The 11,004-nt window shown below is 43.8% G+C and overlaps 1 protein-coding gene across 1 annotated transcript in view; it reads left to right on the top strand.

Annotated features, from left to right (window-relative positions):
• LOC109302013 overlaps window positions 1-6,620 on the top strand; it is a 506,981-nt gene extending 500,361 nt beyond the window's left edge. The window contains exon 10 of the transcript XR_002098709.1: window positions 1,942-6,620. The gene's annotated coding sequence lies outside the window, so the exon portion shown is untranslated. The remainder of the gene's footprint in view (window positions 1-1,941) is intronic.
• The last annotated feature ends 4,384 nt before the right edge of the window (window positions 6,621-11,004 follow it).

The following is an 11,004-nucleotide window of genomic DNA, read 5'->3' on the forward strand; positions in this document are numbered from 1 at the left end:
AGGTTTGGCCATGCAGCTTTATCGATTTTAAAACTGAACACAAGTGCCTAATTTGAATTATTCACTACCCACAGGGCTAAGTTTGTTTTATATGTGCCAATATCCAATTATGTCCAATGCAGTTTTGAAATGGATCTAAATATAACAGGGCACGCTGCATTTTAAAACTCCTTTTGATACCTGTGATGTCCTTATGATCTCTGCATACATGGTTATAGTTCTGGAGCCCTCTGCATAGATTTCCCTCACATTTAGGTGCTGCTACATCTGGATTTTATGTGGAACTTGGCACCTCTTAGGTGCAGCCCATTGAAAAGCCCCTTTCTGCTAAGAGCCAATGAGAACAGGCTTTAACTGCCTTGTGCAAATTCTTGTAATCTGTTATTGCATGAGCAGTTGGGAAGGTTGAAAACAACACAAAAGAGCACTTTCTTCTGCTCGTGCTCCCTTTTCCCACTCACATACTATACATATCTTTCTTCTGGGGAAGTCTATGCTTGATCTCCATTACATAAACCTGGCAGCTTGCAGCAAGATCCTATGGACAACAGCTGTGTGGGTTCACGACAGCTAGCTTTTTACATTTTCCTGACACCGTTTACGGTTTCAGTGCAAAGAGCCAGGGAGCGCAGCATTGCGTGGTGGTGCAGACAAAGGGGATGGAAGACTCTGTGCCACCTGCTCTGTCATTTGCACAAATGCTAGGGTAAAACAAGCAACAAACTGTTAACTCTGTTGGATGATAACTTTATGCAGCAACGATTCCATCAGTCATCAAAGTCAGCTGCTTTTCTTCTTTTTTATTTTTATTGTCAGCCAACCACTCCCTTAGTTCCATGCCGCAGGCATGCGAATAAAACAAGCAAGGATGCTAACCTTTTGGAGCAAACACTGTTCTGAAGTCCCAGGGCCATAGCTGGGGCTAGGAGGGGCTGTGGAGAGGTGAAGAAGTTGAACACCATGGCACAGCACCTCTGCAGGAACTAATGATTGCTGCTTCTCTCACTACCGAGAAATGTCACAAGATCTGGAGCTTTCATCAGGGCAATGTTAAAATATTTCCCCTATTTGAAACCGTCATATGCCAAGCTGCCAGACCCAGAGCCCTGTTGTATTCAGTAAAGCAGGAGCAACCTTTTGCTTGTTTTTCCAGCTTGCTTGTAGGACAGGTTGCTCTAGTAAAATCACCAATTATAAAAATGATGAATGCCCCCTCTGTTTGTACATTGCACTGGGACCAGCATTCCCCACTTGAGCATGTCTAGCCTGTGCTGCTAGATAGGGGATAGGAGTGGTCTCTGCAAATGTTTTATTAGTCTAAAATAAATTATTCAGAATGCAAGTTCAGCTGCAGATTGCAGGGAAAGATAATGGAATTGGATTTCTGAGCCTGTTCGCCCTATAAAGATATGGAGTATGCTTTTCAGGAATTCACTTAAGTGGAATCAGCTTTGAATAATGTAACCTAGAAGTAATATTGCTGCCATCCAGCTAGTGTCTGTGGAACAGCATCCTCTCATCTCTTGAAGTACTGGTAGTTTACAGATAGATATCTAATATTTTTTGGGAGGGGGTATAGTTAAAAGAAAAAAATCATTTTAACCATTAGAGAGGGGCATGCTTCGTACAAGATTCCCCCCCCACCCCCCAGTAAATAGTTGACCACATCAGCATCCGATTCGGGTGCGTCATGTGGTTTCTCATGTGACGCTGGGCTTTGCTGCGCTTTGGAGAGTGAGCCTTTGTGACTCGGCACTCCTGGACAGTAACATTCAGCAACACGAGAGACTTTGGTGGGGGGGAAGAGAGCCAAAAAAAAAAGCCCAGAGAAATAGAAATAAAGTTGTAACCATTTATAATAATAATACTAATTATGATTATTCTTTATCCTTAACTCTTTGATTTTTATTTTTGGGTCTTCCCGTTCCTCCGTTCCTGCAGGCTTAGAGCTGCGCTGTTCGGAAGAAGCGAGATTGTCTTCCCTTACAGCTACGATGCTGCATCGCTCTCGGCGTATCCTGCTTTTTCCCCATTTACCTGGGCGGCTGCTGCTGCTGTTTCTGCTGCTGTTACTGGGGCTGCTGCAGTCTCACTGCCTGTGCTTCACCCTGGCATGTCTGATTTGAGACTCACTCGTCTGCACACTGCTAAGGAAGAGCAGCGATGGAACTCTGTGCGCATTTTTTTCCTATTGCTGCTGGAAAAGAAGGGTTGCAATGTAGGGTGTTTTTCTGGGGGTTGAGGTGGGCTGTTAATCTAAGGTGGGATGGGAGAAAGTTTAAGGAAATATGACGCAAAGTAATTCAGTACACAACAAGGGCATCAGCAGCAAGAATCCAGCCTTTGTGGCTCAAAAGGATTAACGTGGGAGAAGCCACAGTGATGCAGTAGTGCTTCACCTCAGCATTGTGCTGGAGATGGATAAATAAAAGGTATCTGTTGTGTCCGCCTGTGAGGGTAAAGCCTTGGAAAGAAGCGAGCCAGCCAGCGAGAGAGCAAGTGAACAGAAAGAAGAAATGCTGTATGCTGTTTGTCTGATTCTGTGCATTCTCATTCTAGAGATGGCATAATTTGCAAAATAATATATGGATGGAGGGACTGTAAATTGTAGCCTGAACACTCCTGATGCTGTCAAGGAGGACTGATGAGCTAGGTGACTGTACCGATGTCCCCAGGGAAAAGAGCGGCCATGCAGTATATATTTATATATATATATATATGTGTGTGTGTGTCTATGTGAGTGTGTGCATATGTAGTCATGAAAAAAGACATTTCTGACCAATTTACACAGGAAGTTTGTCACTTTGCTGGATCAGACTTGATTGCAGCTTATATTTTCAGCTACAGCTCTCCACCCATTTCCTGAATAAGAAGGCACTTTATGAAAACAGATGTATGCAGAATTCTTTGTACGAAATGTGAAAGCAGCTCCTTTCAATTTAACACCTTGAAGCACTGCATCTTCTGCATTGTGGCAAGAGGAACTGTGGGTTTTTTGTTTTCTTCATCTTAAAATCTTTATAAACACAGCTGTATTCAGTATGGTGAAAAATTCTATATTGTAAATAGAAATGTGATCAATCTAATCAAAATAAATGTATCCCAGATGATTTCTGGACCAGCTGGCTACCACAGACTTCAGATGGCTAAATGCTCAACTGAGATGAATTCAGCATTATATTTACATTTTTTAGAATTTCAAAATCAGCCTATAATTACAAAAAGAGATTCTTGGTCTAGTGAAAAGAGGCAATGCTCACAGTTTGGCAGTGAATTGCTCTGAAATGCATGCTGATATTTTTCATTTCTGGATGGACATTTGAGAGATTGTGTTTTTAGAACAGATGGACTTGTCATAATACAGACAGACTTAGTATGGTAAAAAGCAGTAGACAGCTCAGGTTGGCCATATCTGAGTAATGTGCAAAATGAAGTTAAGGGAAACAAATGCTGCTCTCAGCTAGTGAGGAGTTGGGATGATTTTTAGCAGCTGCCTACTATGAGGAGGAGTTATTTCGCTTTTGTTTTTTGTTTGCTTTTTCTTTTTATACATTAATCCAGACCATGAAGTCATTCTCAAATACGTATGAGGGAATTTCCCAATAGTCATGGTGAGCTACCCTGCAAGACGCCTGTCTGGCCCTTCCACTATTTGTTACCAGTCCTACAAAGGCAGGCCTGTGTGTTGGATTATATTTAGCCGGCTGTTGGATAACATTCCTGTGCGGGGGTACAGGAGTCTTATTACTCCCAAACTGTAGTTTTGTTTGTTTAAAGAAAAATAGCCTTGGAAAATGCATTGAGTTCTGCAAAGGAGTTGCACCTTGACTCTCCATTTCTTGAATGCTGTGTTTCCAACTCAGAGACTTTAAAGCAAACAAGGAAGAAGAAGACAGACTCTAGCTCATAGCTTCAAAGCTGCAGAGACAAGCAAAATGTCAGCAGCTTGTAATTAGCAGTTCATGGTTACGTCAGCGACTGTATCTCTCCAAGAATAACTATGTGATGTATGCCACAAAATAAGGAGATAGTCATAACCTAGTTATCAAGCCTGGTTCAAATGAGAGCAAACGGATTAATTAATCTTCTGTGTTCATAAATCAAACATGGATGGATTACATGCAAAAGACTTGCTGAATTCTGCATAATTGAAGGGTAAATTATCAACTTGTCAGAGGGCACATAGTCACTAAGCGAAAGTGTGAACCCTTTTAAAAATGCAGATGAACTATCCAAGAAAATGCCTTTCATGGCTCCCTCTGGTATGAGCAGCTAGCAGTATGACTCTGAAGCATGCTGGAAAGGGCAAAAAATGGCAAGAGACAGTGAGGTGTTTAAAAGGAAGGAAAATGCAAAGGAAAGTATGGTGAAATTCTGTGTTGGCATTAATGATGTGATTCTCAAATACCACTCGAAAAGGATTAGGGTGGCCTGATGTGGTTTACGTTCAGCTGCTGTGTAAGATGGCAAAAAAAAGCAATGACCTTTGTGAAGCTCAGTGCAAAATCTTGAAGCCAAACATGAATGGCTCTTTGGGAACACTACAGAGTACCAGGGATGCTTGCTCTTAAAGGAACATGCCCAGGCCATTTTAGGATATTTTTGTACTCTGTGCTCATTTTAGATCTCCACTGCTAACACAGCAGCATTTAAGCAATGATTGTGGGGGGTACTTAATCTGCTCTGATTGACCTTTTTCACATTCTTGCTGTAAAATGTTTACATGGCTTTTATCAATGCCCTTTTGCAATATTCAGTTTTCATTTCTGCTTCCGTTCAGGTTGTTCGCTTAGTTTCCATATCCCCAGCAGAAGTCAGTCTCAGTTCAGCTCTGTTTGTTTACCTCCTGAAGACACTGGGGCAGCTAGATTTTTGTATTGCACAAACACAGGTTTTTTTGACCGTGAACACAAATTTGGAGGAGGAGATGACTGTATATTAAACCAATAGCTCTTTGAATTGCATGTAATATAATTTAAACATATGTACTTTAATTAATAGAAGGTCACAAAAGCTGGCATTGTCTGAGCCCATTTTAATTTACATCTTAGACTTAGTCAATGAGCATAACCTGCCTGGTCAGAATAGTGTATTCTGTACACTCAACAGGGTGGAAGACATTATTTTGTTTGTGTTAGTTCAAACAGCTGGTCATTAATGCAGGACCCATCTCCAGAGTGAAGTGCTAGTGGACATGAATGGCTGCCTGATTAATGCTGCCCCTCGAAGGGTCCTTCATCCAGCAGTGATGCTTGCAGCAGAATAATGCAGCATGATTTGATTGCGCTCTAACAGGGTAGTATGTCATTGTGTCACCCAGCAATTGAGGTTATTATGGGGCAGGGCAGACAGACGGGACAGTGGGGTTACTAGACCGTAGCATTTTTAGAAATACAGGCCTGACCTACTTAAGAGTTATTCTTGCTGGCTGGCAGCTGCCTGGTGCATGGAGTGTCCTGATAGGCCGAGGCTGTTGCTAGGGGGAATTAGCATGAATTTTTCCACATGCAGACTTGGTGATTGAATGATAAAAGCTGACTGGAATTAGAGATTCAGTTCAGTATTATGCAGATTTATCTCCCCCTTTTTTTTTTCTCACTCCCAAGTGCAGCAAAAGGACCAAAAGATAGTTTGTTTCTGTTTATTCTTTGACCCATTTTTTTCCAAGGGAGTAGAAGTGTTATAAAATTTTGATCATCATTTGCTATTTTAATTACTGAACTGATGCCGCAAAGGGTATTTTGAGGCATGCAGCTTTAATGTTCTGTATATTTAAACGCTGTCCTCCTTAGAAAAGAGCAGTCCGTTTATATAACCAGTGTTGCATCCACACTACTGCCTTGGTTCAAACAAACTGCCAAGGATTCCCAGACTGGAACCGGGGAGATATACCAGGTTTTATTGCGTAACATTATTCGTGACTATTTTTGGCTGCGCATGCTTCACAAAATTAGGCTGATGTTTATGTTTGTGGATGAAATTCATTTCCCCACTCTCTGTCTCCCATATGTACAGAAACACGCCCTGGGTTTCCTTTTACAGAGGAGTGTGTTGTGTGCAGTGCTTATCTGGAAAACTGTTTGACTGCTTCTGACATCTCTGTATATCATATTCAGTGTATAGGTTATGTCTAGCCTGTGATTAGTTTGATAAGATAACTGCTTCTGGATTTCCATGTGTTTTTTCCATATTCAGTGTGGAACTGGATTTGCTCAGTAGTTCCCTCTTCCTTTTTTTTCCCTTTTTTTTTTTAATCCCCATCCTCTTAAATCAGTACTGTGTTATTAGAGAACTCTACACTCCCTCGGGAGGCAAATAAAAACAATGCTCAAACAAGAATTCTTTGATGTCATTATGAATATTTCCTTTGTTATTATCTCTAATTACAGAAGATCTTTGTTTAAACCACAATTTTCCTTTCATGTGATTTGCTTTCCATGCAAAGAAGTTACAGTTTTGTGCTTGTAATTGTAAATGGATTTTCATGGCAATGCATTATGATGTCACAAGAAAAGAATTATGACTTATCTAAATAGGAGGGAGGATATGAATGGGAGGGGAGCGTGACTCAAAAATGTTTGTTTTTTTAATTTGCAAAATAAAAATATGGCTGCATGGTGGAAAGCAAGTTGATTTGTGTTTGAAACTGTTTTTCTTTTCTTTTCTTTCTTTCTTTCTTTTGTGTGTGTGAGAGAGAGACTTTTTAGGGTGAATGTCAGCAACGTTCATAGCTGTCTAGACATCCAAAATTTTCAGTGAATACAAAACTTTCTGGTTCCCTTCCCTCTCAGCCTCAACCTCAGGCTCTCAGATAGGTATGAAGATGAGGCAATGAAGACATGTTCTCATGGTTAAAGAAATGCATTCAAGTCTTCTTGTACTATTCATATAAATATTTATATTGCTCCCATCTCTTCCCTACTTTTGACTTTCCCCTTCTTTCTTCCTTCTCCTCATTCCCATTGCTTGGGAGTGTGTGGGTTTTTTCCTCCCCAAATTTATACCATCTGATGAAAGCTTATTCTTTGATCTTCCCTCTTGCTTTCTCCAGATTTAAACCCAAACTGTGCTATTGATGTCTTTGTCCTACTATCTGCACAATGTGTTCCTTTGACCCCTCAGACTGTGATTTGAAATCATCTCTGTGAATTTGTTGTGAAAGAATCTATATCCTATCCCTGCTAGCAATGGTTGGCCACCATTGTTTCTCTCATGGATTCAGTGGTCCTCACAAATCTACCTCTACATTGTGATCTCTTTGTTGTTTACGCACAGATAAATCCATCTGCAATATCACTATGTCAGCAATAGTTCAGTCTATCTGGCTTTCAGATCTCCGAGGTGTTCAAGAAGCATGGGCTCACTGCTGCACCTTCTCAGGTGCAATCCCTTCCTTCTACTGATACATGCAGAAGAGGGTAGGGCCAAGGCTATGTTCAAACCAGTATGTTTTAAAGTGGCTTATACTCTGGTGAGGCAACATTGTTCAGGTTCCATGATAAGGAAAGTGAAGTACCTTGTGACCAGCCCCTGCTGTAGTAAAAAAACAAAACAAAATACTTTTGCCATCCTTTGAACACAATTGTTCCTAGACCACAATGCAGCCTTTAATTAAAACTTGGAATCTGTGGAGATGCTTATAAGAGAATGCAAATCAATAGTCATAGTCTCTGAACTTTCACTTCCTTCAAAGGGTTTTTAATAGACCCTAAAAATGAAAACCTCACTTTGCAGAACATCAGCTAACAAAAATGAGTGCGGTAGTGTGTGTGTGTGTGTATGGATACACACACGTGTGTGTATACAAGTAGCCTTTCTTCTAGGGAAAAAAGAACCCATTAGGTGTCATTTCATTCTGGAACATTACAAATAGGAAAAAGGATTTTAAAGGCAAGCAAGAAATAATATGAAAGTTTTCCCAGACAGTTTACCAATAAGTGTTCTTGACGTTTGGGATTTCAATACAGCATATTTCCTTACTCAAGAGGGAGAATAACCTCTTATCATAAACATTAAGTCTGATATTTTAGCAAATAGTTGCGTTACTAAATGGAGAAAATAAAATGTCACATAGATTGTATTTGGACTTCTCTGATATTTTATTAAAGCTACTTCAAATAATAAATAATCCAATTAGATTCATTTTGTAAAATCTAAATTCTAAGGGATAATTAACTAATAAATTAAACTAGTGGAGGAGGTAAAAAAGGCAGATTCATCCAATAAGCTTGTTTATCCACATTTTTTGCTACTATTGGTGGAAACCTTAAGTGGCAGAAATATGGGGTTAATTACTCCAAAAGGACCAAAGAAAAGGAGAGCATTTATATATCTCATTATACTAGGATATGGCCAAAGGCTTTGAAAAAATTTAGAAATATTGAAAGTTCCGTGGTTTCTCTTTAAATGATGTAAGCTCTACTGATAACCTCTTCTGAGGCTCCAGTTAATGTAGCAGACCCTGCCTTCTAAATGTCATCTACCTGCAATGGCAATTGAGTATCAAGCTTAATGTTTGCATTCTTCTGCTTTGCCTTGGATGGGATGTGGGTCCTGCTGTGCAGTATCTCATAAGCCCTGGTGCTGCTGCTGATTCACCAATAGCAAAAATGGACAATGATTTTGACAATAAAAGACACTGGATATGTACAGACATTCAAAAAGCTGTAGGTGGAATCAATCTAACCTATGTGGGTTTCTGTAAAAGGGGTAGGTAAGATTGGGAGTGAACAGAACACACACTTGCCCTTTGCGGGAGAGTGTACAAGCTGTCTGCACTGGCCGAGGCCAGCAGGATGAAAGCACTTCCGCATGCCTCCCACCATGCCCTGTGGGCTCCCTGGGCTGCCAGAGAATGCCAAACAGAATGGAGTGGCCAGGCAACCCCTGATTAGTTGCTGCATGGGGGCCAAACGCTGCCAACCTTTGTCACCTTGGCCCTGCCCTGAGTGCAGCCCTAGGGTTTTTGAAGAGCCCAAGAGTGGGTGAATGGGAGGTGGCAGCAGCAGGCATCTGGCATGATTGCAAGAATCATAATTGCAGGAATTGTGGACCTTCTGCCTAACATGTATTGGTGCTGCCAGGTGACTCCTGCCACAACATGCTGTTCTTTGGAGCTCCAAGGGGCCTGATCCCACTTCTGCCTAGGGTAGGGGTGGGCAATTATTTGGGCCAGAGGGCCATATAGGGAGTTTTGAAGAGCTGTTGTGGTCAGCACCCTCCCCCTACTCCCCTGCTAACAACTCATCAAAACTATCTGTGGGGCTTTGGGTGGGTGGGGAGCAGTGTTTGGGAGTGGGGCAGGTCGGTGAGGCTGGGACCATGGGCCCAGGTTGTGGGGCAGTAAAAGTTCAGGGCTGCCCAGGCTGAGCCACAATCTGCTCCCTGCATGCCCTGCACTGTGGAGGAGGGTAGGGGTTGTGTGTATGGGGGTGTAGTATGGTCTGAAGTTGCCCCGATGGCAGTCCACATGGGGCTGAGCCCTACCCGCTCCTGCTGGGAGCAGCCCATGGTGTGCTGCAGCTCATGCCCACCGGACCCAGCCTTGGCAAGTGCACAGCTCCTGGTGGGGCTGTTCCTGGTGCAGCTGCAGCTGGCCAGGTGCTGCTCTGTTCACCTCGCCTCCAGCAGGAGCCACCCAGATGAAACTTCCCGTCCACATGTCTGGAGCAGTGTAGCTGGGGCAGGAGTGGGAGGAGGAGCTGTTACTGGAAATAGCCCGGCCAGGAGCTGCATACACTGGCTGGGGCCTGAGTTGGTGGGACTGTTCTGCTTCCCTCCCCTCCAGTTGTGGCTTGTCCTCCCACTCCTGCCACAGCTGTGCCACTCTGGGTGGGTGAGGGGGCTCTGGCTCCAGCTCTCAGCCACCTTTCACCCACTCTGCCTGCCTGCCCAGCTGGCTGCTCATGCCAGGTGGTTGGAGCAAGTGGTACACAGTCAGGAACTGGAACCAGAGCCCAGTACACTAAGACAGGAACCACCCAGCTAAAGCTGCCTCCCTACCCAAAGTAGTGCAGCAAGGGGAGGGGTGGCAGGAGGAGCTGCAGCTGGAGTTAAGGGGAGTAGAATAGCCCTGCCAGCCTGGGCTCTGGCCAGCGCACACAGCTTCTGGCAGGGCTCTTCCTAGTGTGTCTGCAGCCAGCTGAATACAGCTTTGCTCCCCTCGTCTCTGGTGATGGTTCCTCCTCCTGCTTGTGCCTTTGCTGTGCTGCTCCAGGTGGCTGGGCAGGAAGCTTCAGCTGGGTGGCTCCTGTTGGAAGTGCTGGGAGCAGAGCAGCACCAGGAACAGCTCTGCTGGAAGCTGCATGTGCTGGTTGGAGCCGGGGCTTGGGGCATGGGTGGGAGTGGGCTGCTCCAGCAAGAACTGGTGGGGCTTGGTCCCATGCAGAGCACCATGGGGCCAGATCCAGTCAGTTGGTGGGCCAGATCTGGCCAATGGGCTGTATTTTCCCCACCTCTGGTCTAAGGACATTGTATAAAGATAGAAAAATATTGAGCTACAGATACTCTCTTCTTTCCCCACATTTCCTGTCTGCAGCTGAAGGTTGGCCACAGGCAGGAGGCAGGCTTGGGGACAGAGGCTTTGCTGTCTCAGCTCAGGGATGGGGCATGCTGGGTGCTCAGCTGGAGTAGCTGAGTGTGGCCAAGTTCCAGTGTGCCTTCCTGGGAGGGCGGGGTGTGGGGGTTGGGGGGGGAGAACTATCAGGGACCATCAAAGAAGCCTGGGATGCTAGTGGACAGCTACCTAACTTGATTCAATAGGGGATCTGGTATAGAAGTTTGATGCACTGAACTGATTTCACAGTCAGGGCAGCTAGGATCTGGAACCAACTTCCAAGGGAAGTGGTGCTGGCTCCTACCCTGGGGGTCTTTAAGAAGAGGTTGATGATTACCCAGCTGGGGTCATATAAGCTCAGTATTCTCTCCTGCCCAGGGCCGGGGGTCGGACTTGATGATCTACTTAGGTCCCTTCCGACCCTACATCTATGAATCTATGATTAGATC

Source organism: Gavialis gangeticus, unplaced genomic scaffold (genome assembly GCF_001723915.1).
Source record: "Gavialis gangeticus isolate Ggan-Ray unplaced genomic scaffold, GavGan_comp1, whole genome shotgun sequence".
Taxonomy (NCBI): Eukaryota; Metazoa; Chordata; order Crocodylia; family Gavialidae; genus Gavialis; species Gavialis gangeticus.